At 34.3% G+C, this 26,872-nt stretch overlaps 1 protein-coding gene and 1 long non-coding RNA gene across 2 annotated transcripts in view; one reads left to right on the forward strand and one right to left on the reverse strand.

Moving 5' to 3' along the window:
• Positions 1-26,872, forward strand: part of bbs12 (Bardet-Biedl syndrome 12) — a 47,812-nt gene that overhangs the window by 7,355 nt on the left and 13,585 nt on the right. The window lies entirely within an intron of this gene.
• On the reverse strand, positions 19,170-26,548 carry LOC116714690 (uncharacterized). Its single transcript, XR_004338106.1, has 3 exons — positions 24,959-26,548; positions 22,478-22,567; positions 19,170-19,837 (listed from the first exon to the last, which is right to left on the reverse strand). It is a non-coding gene; the product is annotated as an uncharacterized LOC116714690 (long non-coding RNA).

The following is a 26,872-nucleotide window of genomic DNA, read 5'->3' on the forward strand; positions in this document are numbered from 1 at the left end:
ACTTTGTGACAGGCTATGGAGATTCAGAAAACTGTTTGAAATGGGTGAAATGAACCAGGGAGAGATCTTAGGCTTTGTCAGTTTATGTTGTGTGTTTTAAACGTTAAGCATTTTATAGCATGGACAGGTTCAATTTTCCTGTAACATGAAAGAAGTTCAAGTTAAGTGTAATGGTAACATTTCTGTGTCATTCGATAAGCAGTTTTGTAAAACTAAAGGACGTGTGCAAAACCGTGAAGTTAGCAAAAAATCTTTATGTAGAAATATGCAAATACAAAATTGACAATCTAAAATCACATTACAATCTCTTTTCTTTTGTTCCAAATAATAGACGACATACATGGTCAAAAACTGTATTTCTCCACGCCTATGCAGTCTTCCCACCATCTGAGTTTTGATCAGTCATCAAAATGACTGATTCATTTTGATGCATGAACTGAACGGGGAATAAAATTCTGATTTTTCACCTTTTAAACAACAAATAAGATTACCAATTAGATCTGCAGTTTAGTAGATTGTGGCATCTGAAGTAACATGTATTCATGTTCTTACTAGCTTTGTTAGTTTCATCAATGTTTAAGAACTTCTATTTCCGTTAGCAACTGTTCCCCAAACTATCCATCTTTATAGCAGTGAGTCAGTCAGTGGTTTTGTAAGATAAAGCTGCAGTGAGTGGAAGCTGGTGGAAGTCTCGTGATTAGTCCATGTTTGACATTTTTGTTGCTTGTATCTGTCCTGTGAGTGACAGATAAAACCTTGTAGGAGTCGCACACTAATTACTACATCTAAAAAAAATCGGACAACCTTACATTCTTATAACGCGGAACAGGTCCAGGTGAATTAACAGTTGAAACAATAAAACATTTGGCTGTGTGTGTGTTTGCATTGGCAGGATGCAAAATATACAAAATGGCATTGATATTGCAATAAAAGCAGATTTATGTGGAAGTATTAGGTGTGGCCTTTCTTTGCCCTATTCAGAGAGGAGATGCTTTTCAAAAACTCTTCAGCTGCCAAACTCTGAGACTATTCAACAATGAGTTTACTGCCATTTCAGGTGAAAAATACTATGTTAAAGCTAGCATTGACTCAAAACTTTTAAATCAGCAGGTAGATAAGCAAAACTTTAAAAAGCTGCAAATTAAATATTATTTTCAGCTTACTCAAGTAACGCAGAAATAGGCGCTAGCAATATTTACCCAAAGTGGATTGTATGGAAAAAAATTGTTATGAAAGGTTAACATTGACTCGCAAAAGCAATCACAATAAAATTAAGATACTATGAAAAGAAAAACTTAATGACTTGAAAGATCTTTTTATATACTTATGTTGCATCAGCTGAGTGTGTTATTCGGTGAAGATGCTCCCTTGGGTGCCACTAGTTGGCCACCAATTGGCCTTGGTATTGCCACCTATACAGCCAATACCAAGGACCAAATGTGAGTTTGTTTTTCATTTCATAAAGGTCTATTCCCAAAAACTTTTAATGTGTAAGAAAAGTGTTTACAATTACTTGTACAATTTAAAACTGGTATAAAGCTTGATCTGATTTTATTTGTTGTAAGATCTTTTTTGTGGGTTTAGTAACTCTAACGTATGTTGGTCTTTCTCTCAGTTGTTTTCCAGTCCATGATGCAGCTATACTATATTTTCAAAATGACAGCTGTTTGTGTTATTTGCTGCTTATCTCACACAATCAGTTTAAGAGATTCTTTGGGGCATGGGACGTGGGGGGAAAAATACCATTGACGTATTTTTTAGTTAACATATAGCCATGTAAATGTACTTTATTATGTTGGGACTGAGAACGTAGGTGCATTTGTTGGCTAACAGTGGTTTTATGTTCCTGCAAGTTGATGCTGATTGCACTACTAAGGTGAAATTAGTCAAAGTATTTCCACTCTTTGACTTTGTCAAGTATCATTCAAGAAATATCAAAGGAAAACGCTGTGGACTTTTCCATTATAAACCATGGAAATGTCATTGTACTGTGGTGGACTGATTTGAATGTTTCTGTAAGAAACTGAAGCACATTTTGTGAACTTTCCCCTACAGTATTCGCTTCCTACATGCAGTGAAAACTGCAAAGATACTGTGACTCTTTTATGAAAATAACCAAGTTTTGATTAAAGCAGCTTGTCCCCTCAGAGTGGCACTTTGTAAAACTTTCTGTTTTAAATCGCGATGGAAATCAACCAAGAAGCATTAATAACTTTTTTAATTATTTATGATTATTTAGGATTCATAAATTTGGATTTCTATTCTCTTGAGACAAGAATAGCGGTCATATGTTGAGCACTATTTTAGTCTACAGTCACATTTATTGAAACTAAATTCTGACCTAGTTATGAATACTGTTTTATAGCTATTGACTCTGAAAGGACAGCTGTTTGTGACATTTTAGATAATTCATCTTATTTTTATTTACTTACTAATGTTGTTCTTGGGAATTTTACCATAGTTCAACATTTCTTAGCAAATGGAGAAATAATTGAAAGCTATCCAATATTGCATGTTATTCCAACACTTTATTTTAAAAATATGCATTCCTTGCACAATAATTTAGCACATTAGTAAAATATTAAATAATACAACATTCAACAAATATAAATTAAATTCTTGAAGTGTTTCTAACTTTTACATTCAGTCATATTTTAGTGCAGCATGGTGTAAAATGTCAGAACATTTGACAAATCACTGTTTGCTCTTGAGACGTTGAAAGAGACTTTCACAGCCTGTTAAAAACTGCGTCCAGTTTCCTGCTTCTTGACTCGTGCAGTATGAGGATATTTCCTGTCAGAAGAGAAAACTAGTTCAGTACTAGGCAACACATTTTTAAGGTTGATTAGAAAGCAACACGATGTGTCAAGACTCACCGTTGGATAGAACATTTGAATCACGTCCAACACATCCAGGGTACCGTCAACTCTCTCATTTCTGATTGTACATTCTTTCTGCGCCCGCTTCAGTCCATCCTTCATGACCGTCAGGGGGTTACCTGGACAGTCTCCCTGTTAAATAAAATCATCAAAAGATATATGGAAAATTGAGACAGGCAGCTTTGCTTCTAAAGTCAAAGTACACAGAATACAGTGACAGACTGCAGTAGTTACACATTCTTAAATAAACAGGTAATATCCTACCATCTTCTTTATCTTCACTGCTGGAGATACAAATGTCACATTTTCACTCTGAAAAAAAAAAAAATATATATATTCAATATCCAAGTTGTATGTGCACAATTGTATGGTGTAAACATCATGTACACCCTATCTTAGAAAACATATTTCTAAATCAAACACAATTTTTCTTTTTACTTACACATGAGACCTCGTTTCTTAGAAGTGTGACTCCAAAGTCTTTGATTAGCCCATCCAAAGCCGGCCTTGCTTGAAGAAATCCTAATAGAAGAAACATCCAGATGGCAATTCTGAAAGAGTGCTCCATGTTTAATCGATGAACTAACTTCACTGCAGTTTTTATGAAGAATGGCTGTAGTTTTCTTTGTCAGTAGCTTGTACTCATCTCCTGTACAGGCTGCTTATTTATAGGGCTGTGTAGAGAAAAACAGGTGGGCTGATAAAGACATGGACAGTTCAGTTTTTCCTATTAATCATTGTGCTTTCTTACCTCACCACCTGCTTGGGGGAAAAAACCCAAATCTGTGACCCAGGTGACCACAGACTGTGTATGTGGTAGTGATTTGATAAAAAATTTTAAGTTTTATATTCCACATCTTAACATATCATTTTGAAATTGATCAAATCTTAATTGCCTCCCATATGGTATATCTTAGATTTCTGGTTGAGCTCTTAGGTGCTGTAGTAAACGTGATGTGACTGTAAATCCACTGAACTGGTTAAAAAATGAGCACAACAGGTGGTCTAATGGTTTGGTTTCTCATGCTGATGAAAAAATCTGCAGCGTATGCAAACGTGACATCACTTGCCTTGAGAGGTTGTCAGTTGAGTTTGATATTATATTTAAGTAAATCTGCTACATAGAAAACCTAGGGGAATAATAGTTATACAGATTGAAGGTTAATTCTTAAATGTTTTGGGTTTTTTATGTTAAAATATACAGAATGTAAAGCTAATCAACATGGGTTATATTATAATAAAAATAATAATCATCAAAATAAAACATAGGACTGCTTTAGAAAAAGGAAAGGAAGCATTCTCCAGTTGTAGACTCAGCAGAAATGAAGGGTTTCTCTAGACGCCCACACTGTTGGGGGAATCCCCACTAGAATCCCGGGTAGCACAGGTTAGCATCACCACCAAACGCCTGCTTAAATCATATCGGATGTAATTGTCAGTTTTCTCTATTGCTAAAAAAATACTTTCACTAGTCATTTAGGTTTCAGTTCTGGGGTTCCTTGAGGTCTCAGAATGGCAGTGAATGTGTCAGGATATTGGCGTTATTGAAGAGGGTAGGGAAATTTCTATCCATGGAAATTGTTGCTGGTTGAGGGTGGGGGGCACCCTGCTGTTTCCATATCTTTGAAGTCCATCTTCACACTCATAGTAACTTTTAATATCAGGATGCCATGACCATACAGGAAAAAAATGCTTAACATTTTTGACATTTTGCTATCATTTGAAGAATTTTGTTTAATGATGGCACACACTGCTTTTTTTTTTTATAGAGAACATACATTTAATTTGAACATGTTAACAGTTTTTTTTTTACAGTTTTTCTTTAATAATTAGAATCCCACTTTGAACCGAAGGTAAGGGCTAAGTATAATTTTTTAGTGATGACTACTATTACTTACTAATATTAAGTATAATTAAAGTTGTGGTTTGCCACAAATTAACCTACAGGGCATGAGAACTGTCCATATTCAGAAAATTCCTATTACGTTGTGTTTTTCCAATAGCTTAATGTTTTATCTCTGACATCTAGAGTCAAGAAGATCTGAGGCTGAAAGTTTCCATCTACAAATGTATATTTTTGTTCAGATTTGTAGTCGATCTGTGAGCCTCAAACATTCCAAATTAAAATTTTCTGATGAAAAAGTCATGTTTCAATAACTAAGCTTCAAGATGCGAGTTTTGCTATCAATTCACGTGCAGAGTAGTGTTTTGCAAGTCATGCATTGGACAGGTTAAGGTTAAAAAGCTGAATTAGGTAGACTTTGGACTTTATGTTTTCAGGTCTTCGCTAGGTGTACTACGACATTATGTGTAAGGTAAGGTGAATGACACATTGACCACAAATTTCTCTTAATGTCCCAAAACCTGAATGTTGGTGTATAATCGCTCAATGAATCAAAGGGAAATAATTTTTTTAGTTTCCGTGATAGTAGTGACGCCATTGGAGAGGGTGGAAGTTTGGTTACCGCAGGCCCCACCACAGCAACGTGTCACACTCTAGCAGTAGATGTTACATTATAATCAAATGCATCCTTGTCAGTGTTAAAAAGGTAGCACAATTATTTTTATTAATAGAACAATAATGTTCAAATGTAGGTAGGAGGCATTTTATTTGTCTTTCAGATCAAGAGCGAATTCCTCAATTTTTGTCATTTTTCTACATTTGTCTCATTCTATTCTTTATCAATCTCAGTTTATTTCTAAATAAGCAAAAAATAAAAGCTATTCACGTCATTTGTAACAGTTTGTAGTAGGTTCTCAGGCTGACTAGTTTTGAATGCACTGGATTTTTCTCAGTCATTAAATTTCTGCTCTTGCTTTGTAATCTGGGTCAAAAACCCTCAAAAACCATAAACATAAGTTGTTTTGCATGACTGTCAGAAGAGTTTGGAGATGTGAAGAAAGTTTGAGAAAACTGCATGTCTCTTCAAACTTTCTAGAGCATTTTTGTACAGCGAGTAAGGTTGGTTTGATATGCTTATTGTTATGATTAATTCATAATACATAGGCTGAGATCCGGTCAGCTGGTCATGTTCTTGACACACCTTCTTGAAATTTGAAATTAAGCTAACATGTTTGATTTTCTGGATTTTTGTCATTATATTTATGTATATTTTGGAAAAGAATATACATAAATATATTTATTTAGCCACTCGTTTGGTCTTTAACATGATGTGGCCTTCAGAAAAAATAACTGTGCACCATTAGAGTTAACACAGTCTTTAGATACCCATATAAAGTAGGTCATGTTTAACTGGAGGAACTTGAGGGATTCCTTTTTTGTCTTCAGTCTTGTGCCAAGATCTGATAAGACCAAGTTTTCAGTTTTCTGACGCGTTCTTTCATTTCTTCAATATGGCTTTTTGAATTTGTTTTGAGTATACATTTACCAAAATGGAGATATGTGTGAGGAAATCTTTATAAACTAGGGCAAAGCTTATTTTATAGTTATCGTTTGGAGACTTTTGCAGCTGGCTGTTTGGTTCTCAGTGATTAACCTGAAGCTCTCTGTATTGCTTTTAAACTAAAATTTAAGTATTATTTTGAATGTTTTAAGAATATTAGTTCTGTAAATACATTTTACAATATTAAAAGGGGTATCTTTCCCAAAACAATGTTAGTCATGGAGGACATTCAAATGTAAAAAAAACATGAATAAAATCCATGTCAAGGAAAATATCTTGTCACTTGTCAGTTATTTGGTGTGTTCTGCAGCACCACAAGTGCACAGCTGCAGTCCTGTGTGCTTGGCAAGTGCATACGTAACACGTTCTGTCCAAGACGTACAGAAGTTATGCTTTCATGTCATCATTCAGCTAAGATCTTTCTCTAAATTTCAATATATATATATTTTTTTTATCCGGAAATTAGTTTATTTTCACATTTGTAATAGTAAAACAAGCATGAAAGACCTTTTATATACTGTCTCTAAAAAAATATTCAGCTGCTTGAATGTTTTACCTTTTTCATTGCGATTTGTCACCTTTTTCAGTGACAAATCAATCATGGTCACTGAAATTTGGCTTTTTTTGACAAAATTTAATTTTACAGCTCAAATAAGAATAACAGAAAAGTACAACCATCATCTACTCCACATTGCTAACTTGCATCTGGCCAGAGTTGTTGTTTTAACGCTACATGATTCCTTTGCAGAAAGACTCATGAAGACAAATGTATTTTTTGTTTGTTGTTGTCGGATATTCGGTTGGTAAGTACAGAAAATTAGTCTTTATTTAATTAAAAGAAGATGAGAAGACATTGGAGGAGAGAATTTCAGGTCTCTCCTGTAAAGCCGTCCAACATGAAACACTAAAAATGAAAAATAAGAGTTTACTCTGAACTAAATTAGGTACACACTAAGGTGGGGACACAGTTACCCTTACATAAACTTAAATATTTTATGTCATTTATGTAAATTTCATAATTTATGAAATTTAAAAATACTTTTTTAAAATTTCTTTAAAAAATGTTTATTACAGTCTGGTAACACATGGATTGAAACCCTAATTTTGTGAGCACTGTTTGCTTACCTACTAGCCTGCTGCTCTGCAGGGTTGTGTGAGAAGCTGAATGTTGGGGGAGGTTTTAAGAATCGAAGTAACAAGAAAGCTTTGAAGATTGAACAAACAACCTTTCTTAGAAATCACAGAGCACATTCATAGCCCACAAAGGCTATGTCTAAAAACCATATGGTTTATATAGTGGGAGAATAAATACTCTATCCTCTGAATTTCTGCGTTTGCTCTCACATTTGCCATCATTAAGGTAGATAAACTAATTTCAGCAACAAAAGTTATAACTGCCCACTGCCACTGTGCATGGCAAGTGGTACAAATCCATGTATACTTTTCTGTGCCCAATTAATCATGTGAGCACAGCAAAAGTTGCAAGGTGCAATAAAGGCTGAGGCTACTAGGATTAAAACAAAACGGAATGCTTCATAAATTATTCACAAAAAATACTTTTAGTTGCTGATGATTAACAAAAGAAAGATCTAAAAAGTCATAAGAGAAACACATTAAGTGCAGCCTGTTTGTTTAGAGATCAATATAAAGCATCACAACAATTACAAAGATAATTTGCTTGTGTCTTATTTTTTTCAATACTAAAACAAATGGTTTGAAATTGGATATTCTACTAGCAGCCACACAGCTGCTGGGTTTTCCTTCATGCTAAAGATTGTGGTTTCAGCTGCAAAGCTGGGAATTCCTCTCTATGTTGCAGGGTTTTCTTCCTAGTTCTCTGGTGTCTTATGTATATAAACACAAAGAGCATATAAAACAAAAAGCATAGTTTAATTGTATTTTAATGGCCCACAAATAAAAAACAACTTTGTGTTTTATGTTTGCAATGCTTTTAAAACATTTACAATATGATGTTGCATTATGCAAACCCCTCCCTGCACCCTAGACATTTAAAAGTTAGTTTTTAACCATTTTTGACCATTTGTATGTTGTTGTAGGAATATTTTAGGATAGAACCAGGGATTAAACTGGGACAGGACTGCACCCAGTAAGCAGGGCTGTGTCATGGAACAACCCTCAGAAAACCTCTGCGAAGTTCTACATCTTGAAAAATATCAAGTGTACATGTAGAAGTATTAAAATAATTAGCGCAATCAAAATGGGACAACTTGGAATGTATGCAAAAGAAAAGATACAATGTAGAAAAACATATATGACTGCGGTTGTCTGCATTGTGGACTTCATCTAAAACTACAGCCATTTCAAAGTCCTGCCACAACAAATTCCAATCTAAACCCTGCATAGGACCATGGTACGTAGTTCAGCCATACATTTTTCTTGTCTACATTGTTGAATATAAATTATGATTATTGATCTGTTGGCATAGTACTTGGAAACATTGATATGCACACTTCTTTGATGAGGATGTGAGCAGACTGTGTTTATCTGTCAAATGGTGCATCAGGCAATTTATTTTTTTGCACTTCATATTTTAATAAATAGTTGATATTTCCACAGTGCTAATACCAATTTACCTACCTACAGCATTTTGTGTGTATGGACCCCGACATGGGATCCATACACACCATCTATATATTGAAATACCTTTGAGAATTTTGCCAGATTGTTTTCTTAAAAGTGTTTTTGGTTGATATGCTTTTTTCACATTTTAACTTTGATGTTCAGAAACTTTAATTTTTCTATTAAAATTCCTTTGAATTTTGTGGGTAAATATTCCTTGGCATACTGTGCATCAACCACATGTTTTTTTGGTTCTGTCAACACATAATGTCATAATTCTTATTGGCTGAATTGGTAGATATCATTTGAATTGCTTGGGTTCTACACATGGACCTGGCTTTTAAACACATTCCTCAAAATTTCAGTAGAACTGAGGTTGGGGCTTTGGGATGAGATCTTACAGAAGCCTAACGTTGGCCTCCTTTATTGATACCAAAACTGGTTTTCATGTGTTTAGAATGACTGTCCTGTTGGAACGCCCAAATGTTTCCAAGTTTAACCATTTGGTAGACAGGCCCACTTTTCTTAAGTCACCGAGATGACTTCAGGTGACTGTAAAACATGTAACCGCTTCTTTAGACTTCAACTCTGTAAAGTTGAAGTCTACCTTCAACTTTGGTAGACTGCTACTGCTACTACCAAAGTAGACTGCTAGTAGCAGTCTACTTTGCTACTGTAAAGTTACAGCAAAATAGATTATAAAACAGCTAAAACTATTAACTTTGGAAAAATATTATCAAGTGGTTTAATCGTGATGCATAGCAATGAGCATGTCCATGAAAATGCCCAATAACAGTTTCCAAGAATAGCTGACAATTTGTGTTCTTTCAGTCTTAGTAGTTGTTGTTATTTAGCTTATCATGAGCTCTGCTGTACAGCAAGTTATTCTAAAGTTAGCCTTGAAGCCTTCTAAACATCAGCCAAAGCTAAGTTAGTGAGTACAACCATTATCCAAAGCACATTAGTTGGATCTACAAACTAATGAGGATAATTAAGTTGTAGGAGGGTTGAAATGAAAATGGAATACAACTCAATTCATCCTCTTTGAAGACCTGAGGGACTTCAAAGAGTCCCTCAGGTCTCTCTGAAGTCCCTTCAAAGAGACCTTTGTTGCCATTAACGGATTATAGAAAAATCCGTTTAATGGCAACTTCATCTGGCATTGGTATGTGTAGCGCTGGTCTTTTTTTACATTAGTACACACACTGACCGTAACACTTGTTTCATGTAGGGGCCAGAGTGCTTGCCACTTCTAAATTTTAAAAATTAAGAAAATAAAACTATTTTCTGAAGTAAAAGCTTAGTCTTACGTTGTGTGTGAATTGTGAGACAGTTATTTTTTGTTTTTGGGCATGTGCACCGACTGATGGCACCCTTTGAATTTCGTTGTCCTTGTGACAATGACAATAAAGATTTATCTTATCTTATCTTATCTTATTTTTCAAAATATGATTCAATTTCAACCTTTTCACTCATTACAGAACCTTAAAGGTTAAATAAACATTTCTTGTGAACATTTGTTTGTGGTGCAGTGTTTGATGCTTGTTGTTTTTTTCTGCTTGGTCAACACATATGCCAAGGTTTGTGTTGTGGTTTAAGTAAACAAAACCCGAAAGTCACTTTTCACAGGTGTGAGTAACATCTTGGTAGGAATCTAACGCATTTCTTTGTTGCTAAAATCCCCTCTATAATCTGGGAAGTACATAGTATAGATATTTGTATTGGAGCACCTGCTTAAAACAGGTGAAAACATGTTTACCCTAGTCATAGTGAGACTTTTAAGTGGTATGTGGACTAGCATGTTTCTACATGCTTCATAGTGGACTTGTCTCACCTCAAACATTAACCACAGCTGCACAGCTTGTCATTGCACCTGTTTGTATTGATTTAAAACATAAGTTCACACTGTTAATATTCTAAGTAGTTTTTATTGAAGCAGTAGACTACATATTACATAGAATTATAAAATGACTCGCAATTAAAACCCAATTGTCTAAGAGTGCAAAAAAACCCCCAGAACTTTGAACTGTCACAATAATGAAAAACAGAATCAGCTTTTTTGGTCAAGATTGTGTGGAATTTGTCTTCAGTTTTCAAGCATTCACAGCATATATAATGTATAAACCTTAGCAAATAAAATAAGAATAAAGTAACAATATGTTAATGTACTTAAAGTTTATTGCATTATGAAGGAAAGAAAAAAAATTGACAATTGTGACGATGCTCACTACTCAGTCTGAAAGGTGTTCATTGTGTTTATCAGAAAGACATCCTGGGAGAGGAAATGGTCTCTGTGGCAGCTGGTTTTTGTAATTAGGGCACTGTAGCGCTGATCTGAAGGTAAAAATCTACACAGTTTGTATCCAGGATATGTTTTTAGAAAAGCACAGTCTAAAACAGATCTAATTAGGAACATCTTCTGAAAATGAGCATTGAATCAGAAAGCTAGAAACTGGTCATGTTTTCCCTTCATTTCTAACGCTTTACCTCCAACTGTTGCCTCTGACATGCTGCCATCTGGTGGTGAAGGCAGAGTTTTTAAGTTATGTGTTACTCTCATTGAAATGGGTTTTTATTCCTTCAACCAATAAAGAAATATAGAGGTGGGTAGAGTACCCAAAAGTTCAATACTACTTCAATATAATTTTACTCAAGTAAAAGCAAACGCTGCCATCCCAAGAAATTGAAAAAATGTATTTGGTACAAAGGCTACTTGGGTACTGAGTAACCATTCATAACATCTGATTTAATATTTTATATTGATGTTATCAGACAAAATTAAAAATATAGGTATGTGCAATTAATAAAAATAAGTACAACATAACAAATTAAAGCAGAAGACACACATTTCCTAATCAATTAGTCTTCAATATAAAACTTGTGAAACTCTTACAGTACATAAAGTATATGCAAGTACTTCCAGTGACAATTTATAGTATTTACTGTGTTTTTGACCTAGAAATGGCTCAGGAGATAGAGGATAATATTAAAACAGCAAAGCTTGTGTACAATCAAGAGGTCTCACTTTAACATAAACTGTAGGTTTGCCTCTGTCTCATGTATTTTTGGTTAAACTATGTTTGTTCTTCCTTCAGTTAAGTAACTCACAGTAGTGGAGTATCCAGAAAGTTTAAGAGAAATGATACATAATAATATTGTATAAGTAAAAGGATTAAGTATGGTACAATTAAACTACTGCTAAAAGTAAATTTTTCCAAAAAGCTATTTAGGCAAATGTAACCGAGTAACTGTACTTAGTTACTCACCACCTCTGGAAATACCATATCCTTGTAGCTATACATATGTACCTTTTAGTACATAAGGGGGCAAAATTAAAGTAGGAATATAAAATAAAAACTACTTACAATATAATACAGTATAGTCTAATATAGTCTAACTTATTGATAGCAGGTTGATGGCTTGTTGGAAAAAAACGTTTGGTCATTTTCAGGTTTTTGTTTTTAGTGAGTTTCCTCCAGGACTGGGCGGTTTGAGACCTTGTTAACTCTTGACGTGAAAGAGTTTATATAAATAAGTTTGATGCTTATTATGATTGTTTAAAAGTAAGTATTCATCACACTTTGTTTAACGTCATATACTGTATCAGAATAAAATGATATTTTGTCAGCAGAATTAAGTTGAGAGTTTCAGTTGCCACAAGGTTAAAGATGACATAAATTTAATCTCAAATCTACAAAGGCATTCCACAGACTCCCCATGGTCAATATCTGTTTAACAAAAACAATAGAAAAGCAGCATGTATCAAATGAGGTTCAGCCATGATTTGCTTGCTTAAAGAGCTGCTTTACCAGCAATTTAATGAAGTAGTTTTCTTTGTAATTGTCACTCTTTTTTTGGTTGTTTTTCAATCATTGGGAAGAATTTTTGGTCCATTAACTTTACCATGATGCTTCACTTAATTGAGGTCTCTTTTTTGCATTGTTGTTTTAATGTCATTAGAAGAGTCTGGTTTCTTTACAACTGTCTACTTACACTTTACAAAACTAAAGAAATAATAAATATATTTAATTATAAATAATTGGCCTGAGGCAGTTCTGTTGTTGATGAGCGATAACCACTCGTTTGATTAAGAACTTCCTTTGTTCTCTTTTAATGGATCTTTTCAAAAATAACTGCACGTAATCTGTTTGCTTTCTTGTAATTTTTTTTTTTTTTTTGGGTGATTTGTAATGTTTGTGTCATGCGGGTTGTTTGATGTGAGTTGAGTCTTAATTCTTGTAAACTGAGTTTCCCATTTGGTACAATTAATGATAGTTATTGTTTTGGCCTCTACCAGCTTGGAACAGCTATTATAAAAAGTTTTGTTCATAATTTACAAATTTGTTCAAGCTTGGCCAGATAGGATGGAGCAACTTTCAAGTTTTGTCAGAGAACTTTGATCTATGAACGTCTGGACTTTCACTTTTCAGTAGTTTCCCTTTTCTACTAAGGAAAAGCGTCCCCCTCTGTGATGCTGTCACAGTTCCAGTGTGGGTGTGAGATCTACAGGGGAATGTGAAGTGTTGGTATTTCACCACAAATAGCACTTTGTACATAGACCATGAAGGTTAGTCTTGGCAAGTTGAGGTAGGTGGCCATGTCATGTTTGCAACTGTGGCATAATTTTTTACATGAAACACTGTACCATGATTTGTCAGATGTTCTAGACGTTCAAAGCTTGGGGTATTTTTTTTGTAACTTTACTCTAGTTTCAACTTAAGATGAAAATCTTTATTATCCATGAATATTGAGCTCTAAATAGAAATTGCTGTGGCTTCAGAAAGAAATCCCTTTCTTGCTTTAAACTTTTGAGCAGTAGATTGAAGGCTTTTTTTGACAAGAACTTGAATTATGTATATCAGCCTCTTCAGCTGAAAGACAAACTATAATACGTATAAAAAAAACTCTGAAAATACATTTAAATACAGCAGTGATAAACGTATCTGATCTTGTTAAGTGTCAGTTTGTTTTCAAGTCAAACGGAAGAAAAAGACTCATCAGTTTCATATCTGGAGTTGATGTTTAGCAGATTAAAAGCTGTGGTTTTCTAAATGAAAGTGTGACCCCAAATACAAACCACTACTTGTTGTTGGAGACGCTTTGATAAGAACTCTTTAACCTGCATCTATTTCTAATGCAATCTTAAATATTAGTTGAAATCCAAAAACGAGAAAACAAAAATTATTATCGATTTCATTTATTTAACAGGCACATTTTATGATATGTAACATCTTCTACTATACCACATTACACATTGTATAAATGTTAATAAATATATTCTTTAAGAACTACAAAATACATAACTTTTCCCTTCATTGTTGGAGGAAAAAAAAAAGTTAGACCAGGCAAGTCCACTGGGGGGCATCAAAGCAGCTTTTCCAGACATACATTCTTTGTAGCTTCACTGAGTTCATCACCACACCACAAATAAATAAATAAATTAGATAGTTACAAGGCTAATATATATTTGTTACGTTGAACTATATTCAGTGTAGTGTGTTCTCCATGTTAAACTCTTATTCACGTCTGGGTCGTCATCCTCTCTCAGTTCATACTCAGATTGGATATGCCCTAAAATTGACAGAAAAGAAAATTCCACTTAATGTTGCAAATATGTGTTTTTGGTCAATTATTGTAGTAAAATAAATGCATATAAATAAACTTTGCTTGTGAAAAGTGCAATTAAACAAAATAATGATTTTACCATTTGAAGAAGAGACTCTAGTTGGTTGAGAAACTCATCAACACTTTCTGCGGGATGTGTTTTGCATTCACTGCATGAGGGCTAAAGGGACAAAATGCAGAAAATTAGCTTCTAGTCCTCCATATTCGACACCAGTCATCATAAATACATATGGGAAATCTCATATCTTTGCTGCTCTTACCGTAGAATCTTTGGCACAAAACTGCAGCCCACTTATCTGTAAAAATTTAAAGAGATGTGTTAATTTTAGCTGTGAACATCCAAGCTACCATTACAGTGAGTCTAAACTTTGGTTTTCACCACAGCAGATTTACTTACAGTTAACTTGTTTCTCAGGCTCCTGGATAGTTTAATTTGTTGCATGGTATGGCTGAATGTCGAGACACCTTCCTCAAAGCACTTCAGAGCCGACAGACAACCACACTCCTGCTGTAAAATGAAGAATTTAGGAAAAAAATTAACACATTTTTCAGTTTTTCCTCTTGAAACATTTTAATATATAAAAAAGAAATTCAATTGCATATTTATAATACTTCACATTATACCAACAATGGATTGAGTTTTTTTTGTTTGTTTTCATGTTCGTTTTTATCAAACTTTTTATCTGTTATAGGTCAGTTGTGATTTATTTGTATTTCTTTCTCTTTTTTTTGTATTTTTAGATTTTTTGGCTCTAAAATCTGCTGATATTATGCACTTTAAAAATGATTACTCCCCCAAAACCAGTTAAACTTGAGTAAAGCCAAGACATTAAGTGATCTCTGAAGGTTGTTTTAATGGCAGCACAGTTGCTATTGTTCTTATATATATTTAAAACATTTCCTGCCATTGCAACATTCAAAGTGCTTCCAAGAAAGTTTTTTCTTTGTTTCATATCAGATTTCTGAGTGTGATGCATCAATAACTCTTTTACCTAAAGCGAAACTTATCAAGATGATGCTTTCAATATTCTTATGATAATAAAGTTCTGGGTAAAATCCTTCCACAAACTTTAATAAAAAATTTTGTTCAAATATATATTTTTGAAACAATAATCATACTGCAAAAGTCCAGCTGTCCTGCCCCAAAGTTTTTTTTTTTGTCTTTTTTTTTTTTGTTTGTTTGTTTTTTGTATGACTGTTGTGAGGTTAGAGCAAAATCCTTCCATGGAAACACAAGAACAGCTAAAACTGTTTAAAAATTCCCCATGTGGGACAGTTTTCATTTGACTACAACAATTGATGTTGGATTTTTACTTTTTTCCATGACTGATTGGGGATTAGTAATTTAGCAAAATAAGTTCTCAAAAAGGATTTGGGTGTAAAGTTAAAGTTTCTGTTAAGATAGCCTGTCTTCTCAGAAAGTTTGGAGTTTGTGAGGTAGTGTGAGGAAGCACCATGGTTTCAAAAGCTCTCTGCTTGATTACTCATCACATTTTACTCAACGGAAGCTGTGAGAAAATGAAAAAGTGCTCTGAGCAAGCTCCTGAGTTGACTCACTGAAGAACATTTGGCTAACAAGAAGGAAGACTAATTTGAATTTAAAAGTAATGCTGTTGATTTTTTTTGTAAGGTCAGAAAGTTAACTGTTGACAGAAATGCACTTTCTTTATATTAAAATGTAGTTATTTTGAATGACATATTTTGTTATCTACTTACAGAGTATTAGCTTGCTCTAGATACATAGTCCGCATTCTCTACAAAAACATCGAAAACCTTAAAAATCTCAAACAATTGTCCTTAATTTGAACTTAATAAAACATCTTTCTTGAGCCTCCAAGCACAGTTTGTTCCTAAAGAGTTACAGCTGATTGCCTGTGCCTGTCAACTAGCACTAGTTGTGACTTAACATATCATTTGATGTACACCTACAGTAACAATCATCTGACAATTACTAGCAACAGTGGGAGAGCAACAACAATGAGTAAGCAACCACAATAATGTCAATATTAATTTAACAAAATAACTTTGCTTACCTCAATGTTCTTTGGTAGCATGTTCACCTTCTTCTCTGTCTTATCCATACTCTGCAAGGCACAGATGAAAAAGCATGTTTTAAGTAACAAAAACTATGCAAAGTGTATGCAAATCAATGAAAGCAATGTTAGCTATACTGACCGTTAGGGTGTCGTTAAATTTTCTGAGTTCAAACAGGGTTTCTCTTAGTTTTCTTATGGACGAGGTCCTCATTGGGGCTGGCATTGCCAAAGTGCAGCAGCAGAGTGCTAAGAGGCAAAAAGCAACCAGCTTCATATCGTCAGGAGTAGGAGTCAGATCACCAAAAGTTGCTCTATGAAAGATTTACTGGAAATGCGTCCTGTTACTTACCTTTATATACTTATCCCTGAGGACATAGGAAAACCACTCGCAGAGCTGGAAAACTGTAGAAACTAATTGTGTGTGAGTAATGAATTTTCTTTTCCACTGGCAACCACTACGTCGAGTCGAGAGTGTCGTCAAGCCGCGCGTGCGTGACGCCTATACATACAAGTGTGTCAATGCAATGTCACTTATGTGCACCTGACAGGAAACTACAGGGAGACGGCACTTCCCATTTTCACTTTGAATCAGTGGAGCCGTAGCCGTACGGTTTCATAGGTAGTCTTCGTAAGCGTGGTATTGTCAACCTGAATGCAGGTTCTTTATCTCGGCCACCTACACAAACAGAAAAAGCCTTTTGCCACAACAGGAAACCCATTTCAAGTTTTCATGTTGAACCGAAGGTAATCAAGGACATCCAACAGACTTTGGGCATTAAGCAACCGATAGCATCTTACCAGATAGCGCGATGGTCTTCCTGCTGTATAACGACCATAAATAGAAGGAACTCCACTTTGGATCCTTAAGAAAAGACTAAAGACCACATCCAATTAAATTATATTCACTAAACTAATAACTAAATGCTAATTTAACAATGGAAGTGTAAATATATAATAAATAAGCAGTGTAAGTGGAAATTAGTACAATGGCAATTGTTTTTAGAGCTTTTCTCAAATGATGTAAGCCTCTAAACCATTCCATGGGTCAGAAATGTGATTTTATTTTGAAAGGTATTTAGTGCAGCCATTGAAATAGAAAAAAATATGCTCTTGTGGTTTAAACCAGTGGTTACCAAAGTTGAGGTCAGGACCTCCCTTGGAGTCACAAAAATGTTAGTCTGAGGTCTTGAGATCCTCTTGATAAAAATGACCTAAAAGACAAAAATACCAATGAGAATCCATATGCATTTTATAAATAGTGTAAAGTACATAAAAACTAAAAATAAAAAAATAGAACTTGAATAAGCTAAAGCAACATATTGGTCAATATATTGACCAATATATATTGACCAATATGTTGCTTTTGACAGTTATTGGTGCTGATTCTGTTGCCATTGAACCACTTTTTAACTGACTCTGATAATTGTATGCTCAAACAAGAGTCCGGGTCATGAGCCTCTAGAATTTTCATTTTTGGGTCCAAAGTTGGAAGATTTGGGAATAACTGATCCAAATGATTATTCAGCCAGTTGGACACTATTACACTAATTAGGCAGTGCTGTGAATCTCATTCCTATGAGATAGTGATAGGTATAGTACACAATGGAAAGGTCACCAATCCATCAAAGAGCATCACAAAAACACAAATCTACCATATGCATTAAGAGGAAGTTAGCTCACCTAACATTTGTGTTTCTTGCATGTGGAAGGAAGGCGTAGCACCCAGGGAGAACATGCATCTCCCTATAAATGCATGTTCTTTTATAGGGAGAACATGCAAACTCCATGCAGAAAGACCCCAATCTTTTTGTTGCAAGACAACAGTGATAACTTCACCACTGTGCTGTCCCAGTATTAACGTTGTCAGACGGAATAAGTTCATGTCATCTGTTTAAATACAAGGGGCTCAGGGAAGGACCCATCGTTTGGTGTCCAACAGCTGACAGCTCCACTAACAGACTGATAAGACATTAGTGTCTTCATCTTGGTTTGAACAATAGCGAGAGCCAAGACTGACTGAACTGCAAATACCTGTTCAAACCAATGTGTTTGCAGGATTTGTTTAAGAGAATAAAAACTTAATGTCAGAATGCACACTTTTCAACACCATTAATAAGATAGCTCACCATGCACTTAACTGAATTAACTGTCTGAAACCACATCATGCTTGTATAAAATGCAAGTAGGAGGAATAAGAGTGTGTGTGGGGTGAGGGGGGGGGGGGGGGGGCAGCGGGGTTTCAAACAGCTGTTCTTGGTGCATTCATTTTTGACATTAGGTTGTCCAAAATTCAAATCAGCTCCAAATTATTTAAAGGTGTTTTATTCTCAACATGGGCACAATCCTATAATTTATCAATCAATCAATCAATCAAATTTTATTTGTATAGCACATTTCAGCAGCAAGGCATTTCAAAGTGCTTCACATCATTACAAACACAGAAACACAATGCAAGATAGAATCAACAATCAAAACACAGCATTAAGTCAAGTTCCATCAATAAATTTGTAATTGATTACATTTCAAATACAATCCTAAACAGGTGGGTTTTTAGTCGAGATTTAAAAGAAGTCAGTGTTTCAGCTGTTTTACAGTTTTCTGGAAGTTTGTTCCAAATTTGTGGTGCATAGATGCTGAAAGCTGCTTCTCCTCGTTTGGTTCTGGTTCTGGGGATGCAGAGCAGACCAGAACCGGAAGACCTGAGAGGTCTCTCTTACAGTCATGCATGCTGACACTACTTTATTTTACATAATTAAAAAAAAAATCCAACCAAAACTCCAGTCAGTTCCTTACTTTTCAGTTTTAAAACATAAGAAAATCACATTAATGTAAGAAACGGAAACAGACTCACCAGTTAAATAGATTACTGCTTAAAAATATCAAAATTTTATTGTTTTTTTCTTGACGGATTGTGATGCTGAAAATATACGGTAGCATAGATTTTTGTATACCATTGCACACCTAAATAAGCAAGCATTTTAGTTTGATTATATTGCCATGAACAGCTGTAGTGCAATAACAGAGTCTCATTTAATGTAAAATATTTAGTAGGGTTTGTACATTTTGAAGTTAAACTTACTGAAAATCAGTTCATTGTTTTTATCAGCGGCATCTGGATGTTATTTACTCTTTATTTCCATGGGATTGTTTCATGTTAGAGTGACCCAGATTCATCTCACCATGCACTGCAACACATTTTTCACTTCTTGCAGCAGAACTGTAGATGTGAAGGAAAGCTGTCCCACAGCCCACTGTGAGTGGTGTTGAAAATGTTGACAAATGATTTGTTGTCCATACTCTGCAGCCAGAATGTCTGTTACAAAGAGGGGGAAGAATAATTAAATGATGGAAAGAGGAATATGTACTACTGGAAATATTTTCAGATGAAGAGAGCTTTCCTTGGCTACCATTGCTTTATGTAGAAAACGCAACAAAAGTGATCAGTATGGAAATATCAGTGTAGATATGATTGATTAAGGTCATCTGCTCCATTATGCTATAATATTACACACCTTGGAAATTCAGGTGGCGCCAAATTTTAGTCAGCATGTCCATCTGCATAACTAGCTGAGGGTTTCTGCCTTGTCAGAGGTATAACACACGCGTTCTCTCCGCACACTATCTTCACAATCATCCTCCGCAACCAGACGAGAGGAAGCGAGAGTGACTGTAAGAGAGAAAACCCCTCTCGTCTATTCTCTGTGTGCGTTAGCGTAAAGGAACAGGTGGGTGGGGGCTTGGACAGGTCTGAGAGGTGCTTCTCCCTCAGTCTTCAGGCTTATCAGGAGTGCCTTCTGTGATGCACATTCAGAAAGGAAAATGTGTCTTCAGGTAGATTTCAGTTCAGAAGAATTTCCTCCTGGGGCTGCCATCAGCGAACCCCCCGTTACCCACCGTGTGTGTTTGTGTGTCTTTTTTTTCTTTTTACTAAGCATCTGTTTAATAAGGAAAGTGTGTGAAGAGTAAACATTTTGTTCAAATTAAAAAAGTCAAAATTGCAAAAAAAAAAAAAAAAAACCTGAACCAGTAAAACTGAAAAAATGCAGATTGAAAATTGAAAACTTTTTTTCAGTTTTCATATTTAATTTAGTTTATTAATAGGATTTTCCTCATTAGCAGTTTCTGGACTCAGACATGAAAACCGTAATTCTTTCTGATAGAAACATGATTTTGGCAGCAAAGAAATCCGGTAGTAATGCTACTTTAACTTCATTACTTATTGTCTGATGTACATTTATGTTTAAAATTTGAATAAAGTGTATATAAAAGTGTATATATCAGTATCCTGAAGTCAGGGAAACTTGAAAATCTAACAATCACATTTTTGAAATAAAACATTGAGATGTGAAACTTTCTAACTTTTGACAGTGAATGTAGTCAGTTGTTAGACTTTTAATGTTGTATTTTTATATGCTGTAACGTAAAGATTAGTTTAAAAACAAACTGATGAGCATTTATTGCTCACTGAAATATCAGATTATTGCAGTAATAAAAGCATAAACAGTTAACCAGCGTTGTGCAAACCTAAATGGGTGTTTGTTTAAATGTAAAGTATCTAAAGTTAAAGCCTAAGGTAATCCTAGAGATAATAAGTAGCTGTTGTACAGATAAAATAAAATCTGGGCACCTAAGCCCTTTTCACAATAGTAAAAATTTACTCTTTACATTTGTTACAAAAGAAGTGTTTAATCTGGAATCTTCAAAAGCTCAATGTGTTTTTAAATTCAATTAAAATTTTCCACGTTCGAACATAAGCAGTGAGTGTGATTAAATGTTTTCAAAATTGGATATTGAGTGTGGAGAAATGTTCTCATCATAGGTGCCCCAGCTCTTTCCGTTGAACATATGTAAAAGCGTCGCTACCCTCGGTTACCTTTTTTTGTTACTAAATCTGTCAAAGGTGACATGTGACGCAGTGAGAGTTTTTGTGGTAACCCGGAGTGTTAAACACAATGCAAAATGTGCGACTTGAAGAGAGGATCCAGGTAGTAACATCTTACACATAGCTAAAAAGTGAGAAATGTTTTTTACGTTTGCAAAACAAAGACAAAACACTTTTACCAACCTCCTCTTTTTGCCTTTGATTAAATCAACTGTGGAAACATGTTCAAAATTAGACACTGAAATTTTGAAGTGGGTGTTTTTTTTTTTCTTTTAGCAAAAAAAAAATGTCTGCAGTTTAAATTATCAACTTAAAACCTCAATTCCAATTATAACAAGCATTTTTTCCAATTTAATATTTGAAGGATTGAATGCATTTTGCTGCCAACAATCATCATGTATCTGCTGGTTTATTTACTTTATGTCTTTATATCATGGAATCAGAAATCAGTGACAGTGTCTCAGCCACAACTGTTGCTCATCAGTATCATAATTTTGTTTTTGTTTTGAGTTGACGTGGTCATACTGTACCTACACAACTTGTTTTTTTTTGTGTTTGTTGACATTCAGCCTAACAAAGCAAGTTTAAATCTCGGCTGAGTGCATTAACTTGTGGTGGAAATTAGTTATCCTGAGTGTGAGTGATTTAAAATAAAATGTAATCAACATGTTAAGTAAAAATGAAGTACATAAACTCTGCTGTTACATTTGACCCATGTACTTAGACTTCAAACTATTTCAGCATCAGGGGGATTTGTTTACTAAATTATAATTATGTCGTTTACTTCCTCCTCCCACCTGCAGTAGTAGTATGACTTCTGACTCTGCGGTCTCCCCTTTGGCAACACTATGCATTTCCAGGTTGCGAGCAAGTGGGCGCAAGTTTGAAAGCTCGCATGCAGCACGTACACACGACGGTGTGTGAGTCTGCACATTATCAACTGGATTTCTAATATACAGAGAGGTTGTTAAATGCACAGAATTTTTTTTATTTTAGAGCTTTTAATGATGACACAAAACCAAGACATATATTTTTTCTCTAAGTCAGAAAATCCGACATGATCGATATTACCGTAAGCGTTCAGGAAGAACACACAGCAGGCGTGGGTGGGGGATCGCCTGCTCAGGTTTGTTCACCGGTATGACACCAGGGATGACATAGCTGAATTGTATAATAAATAAATCGCAATCATTGTTCAGTTCAAGGCTTTACCAGCTTCAATCAAAATATCAGGATAGCAGACTCTTGTAACCTTTTTAAAGTGTCTATTATTATTTTATTTTAAAAAGTTGTAAAACAAAATGAGAGCATTAAGTTCAAGGTGCTTCCCTATTACCAAATCCGCAACTGTTGTTTAGATGTTATCTTCACCAGAAAACTGTGTCAAACATGGAAGTTCACCTGTTTCCGTTTTCTCCTTTTTTTATTGGCACATTGATTTTCCGCTGCCGTGTTTACAGAGGAAACAAGATTTACAAATGCAACAATAATCTTTTTGTCAGCAGCTCATGTTTAAAACTGCTGGAATCTGATAAAAAGACTCAGAAAAATGTTTCATTTCTCTTCTGAATGTGCAATTACACCCACGTTTTCTATTTCTCAACCACTATGCACATATGCTTTTTTGCAGAGATTCATTGGTAGCTATCACTTCAGTTTGCCCCATTTTTTTTATCTCAAAGTTCTTCCACATTCAAAAACTCAAAATAGTATTGATACCGCTTGAATATTTTCAATGTTTTCTTACATTACAGCCTCAAACGTTTATGTAAAGAAAGTATTTTATATGCAAACACAAATTAGTGTTTCATGATTGTGAAAGTGTGCCATGTACTTATGTTCATCTCCCAAAACACAAGAGGCCCAAAAAAGTTTAAAAAAAAATTACCATATACTAAAATGAGTATCATTGCACACATTTTATTAGTTCATTTATTTTTAAGTGTCTATCTGCCAAAACATAGATCTGCTATCTAATAATAGTCATTGGTGAATCAATTATTATTCAATTCAGTTTATTTTCTTATAGCCAATTCACAACAAATGTGGTCTTGAGGCTCTTTACAAAAAAAAAGTAATTTATTTCAATCACATCGTCATTCAAATGATCCAACAGTGCATTAAACTCAATTTAATATTCAAATTAAAAATTAAGGAAACCCAAAAAGTACCCAAAATTTTACTCAAGGAAAACAAACATATTTTAACTAAAACACAATTAAAAAGTAGCCATCCAAGAAATTACTTAGACCACCCATGGACTGTGAATTTTTGAAACTACAAAAAAAAAAAAAAAAAAAATTAGTAAAAGCGCACACAAGGTTGGTGCATCCACACTGGACTGCACACAGAGTAAAAAACACATTAGGTCTAAATGATCCCATCTCTTAAGACCGCAGGAGTGTTAAGTAAGATTTTAAAAAATGGTAAAAGCAAAGCTAAAAAAGAAAAATGGTTAAAAGGCTACTCTAGTAACTAATTATGACATCTGATTTAACAAAAGTGAATCAGACAGACAAAAAATAGTTGTACCCAAATCCTGGTATTTTAAAAAGTAAAATGTACTTTAAAACTAATACAAATGAATGAATAAATGTCATAAAATAAAAACTAAGCAAAAGAACTGTTCATTAGACAGCAGATGAAGTAGCTTTAGAATAACATAACTTTCGTAGAAACAACAAGAAGTCTCACTTTAACATAAACTGTAGGCATGTGTCTGGTGCATTTTTGGTAAAATATGATCTTCATTTAGTGAAGTTACTCAGTGGATAGAGTATTCAGAAATTTTACCCCAGTAAAAGTATCACTACGTCATAATAATATTACTCAAAAGTAGAAAGTACAATGTAATAAAGCAACTCTTGAAAGTATTTTCTTTTTCAAAAAGTTACTAAGTAAATGTAACAATTAGCTACCAAACACCTGGTTATATCAAATTAGTTTATAGAATCTAAACTTGAAAAGAAACATGTACTCTCATTAAATTTACATTTGTAATGCAGCATAGTAACTGAAAAGATGTGTACACCTTTCTTTCCAACCTTAAAACTCGGATCTCCCTAAACGTTTAAATGTGATTGGTTAAGGGGTGGAAACAGATTTCTCTTAACAAGTTGCCCTATGAAGTTTCTGTGTTTTTTTTTTAAGTCAGGTGTGCAACAGGAACTTGAGAAAGGTGGGGAAAACACATCTGAGTAAAAAGACTGGATTGTCTATGCCTACGTCACATTAAAGCAACATCTTTAAAGATGTTTCAGTTTTTAAAAACATGTATTTTTCTTTTTGATTTCCTGGATAAGAATAAGGTTACAGAACAGGGGAAAAAAACAAACCAAATAAAGAACTCAAGACTAGATCTGTATCTTCAACATCTCAAAAACAAAGGAAGCATTGATGATAAGACTTCAACTTTTTCTAACATACAAGTCTCAACATTAGAAGATGTTTTCTCTGAAACCTCAAACATTCAGACAGAATTAAGTAATATTAATAAATTCAGTTAATTCTGAAGGCTAAATTGATAGGTTAAGATTAAAATGTCAAACATACCACTGCTGCAGTCAGTCCTTGCTTCTCCACAGCACAGTGACAGTTATTACTTTGTGTTGAACTTCTCTTATTCACAGAGGGGACCCTGTAAATAGGTTGCCCACATACTGGTGACACATTCTTGACATTTAAGAGTTAATTGACTTTTCTTTCATTTACCAGCAGTGACCAGACTTGCAGCGCTTAGCTGTTTTGGAAATTGATCATTTTATTGGAAAAAGAAAAAAAGCACAACAAGCGGTGGAGCAGTGGGAGTTCTGAACGGGCTGTGTGATGTGAATGCTGTTTAACCACAACAGAAGGGGAATAACGCCCGGCTGAGGGGCTGTGAAGATATTAAAGGCCATGAAACCGCCAGTGTACAAAAACATCCAACTCCTATTGGAAAGTTTTGTTCTAAAATCAAACATTTAGTGAACAATAACAACTTCACCAAAATTAAGTCTGCTGTCAGCAAATTAAGTAGCCTTTCCTTTTGTCAGTTCCTTGATCCGATATAATTGTATCAATGTCTACATTAAAAAAATATGTTAAGACAAATTATGAAGCAGATTGCAAAGAAAGAGGTTAAAAATTATATCTGGCCAATAAAGTCTCAACCTGTTTTTACCTATCTATACTGTTGGAAATTACATGGCAGGGTTAAATGATTGTTTTATGAAAACCATCTCAACATAACCTTGAATGTTAAGTACCGGTAATCTAATTCCCTTTTTGCAAAAAACACAAAATAAAATTGCTAGAATTTCCCGTCTGATGTTAATAAACTGTACAATAGAGTTCCAATTTCTTTTTAACTTATGAACAATAAATATCTTACCTGCAGTACGTACTAAACGTCAAATCTCAAAATTGTCATTGCAGTTAATTTTTGTCTCATATTTTATAAAATTTTAAATCCCTCTTGCTTTACTCTCAAGAGTTATTCAAATAGTAGTGAATTACATCGGAGACTTTTGATAGCAAGTAAAATCTAACAAGAAATTTATGGCCAGAACAAAATAATTTGTTTACTATTACTTTTCTGTTTGAAAAGGAGCAGGAAGAAGTGAACACTTATTTGATCCTGTCCCTTATTTCAATTTAATGAAATATATTATAACCTACTGACTCAATAATTATCAAATATTTGTACTTAAAACCATGTTATAAAATTCATGCCTGTTTAATATACTGTGCTAAAGAGCCAACAATAAATACTACATAGACAAGATGGTTACAAACTAACTCTCATGAGACAAGAAAATGTACGGATAATACTAAGTATAGTAGCAATGAGAATTGTACATATTGTACAATGAAGTCAGATTTCTGTAGAAAAGGGAGCTGCAATTCATCATGCAACTGAAACTTAAAATCTGCAAACAACATCCTAAATAATGATTGCTTTCTACGGTCTTCGTCTGTGTGTTAATTAAGACAAACACGATATGGATCAGTTGTTCTTTGAAAAGCAAACATCTTGTGCCATTTAGCTGAATTTTCCAAATGAGTGCATCAAAATCTGCTTGTGAGTAAAAACAAGTGGATGTTTGCATATTTACTATGAGATTGATTTATCACAAAACGTATTGTTGATAAAAGATATTCTTTTGAAAGGCAGTGACATCTTTTGTAAGACTATTTTCTTTGAATATAAACTTTAGAAGGAAAACCAGGTTTGAGCAATTCTTTTTGAATTTTATTGTCAAGGATAGCAAAAAAGTCACTCCATGGACAACAAATGGCCCCCCAGGCACATTTTGGACTCTCTTGCTCTACATGCATAAGGTGCAGACTTGGATTCAGGTTACATTTAAGTCGCTAAATTAAAGCCTTCAGACGTGACTCAGCCTTGCATTTAAAAACTATATTTAAACTCAAAGTCTGAGTCTCTACTTTTATTAACAATCATTAGCTCCTCTAAATATGAGT

Source organism: Xiphophorus hellerii, chromosome 23, assembly GCF_003331165.1.
Source record: "Xiphophorus hellerii strain 12219 chromosome 23, Xiphophorus_hellerii-4.1, whole genome shotgun sequence".
NCBI classification, from domain to species: Eukaryota; Metazoa; Chordata; class Actinopteri; order Cyprinodontiformes; family Poeciliidae; genus Xiphophorus; species Xiphophorus hellerii.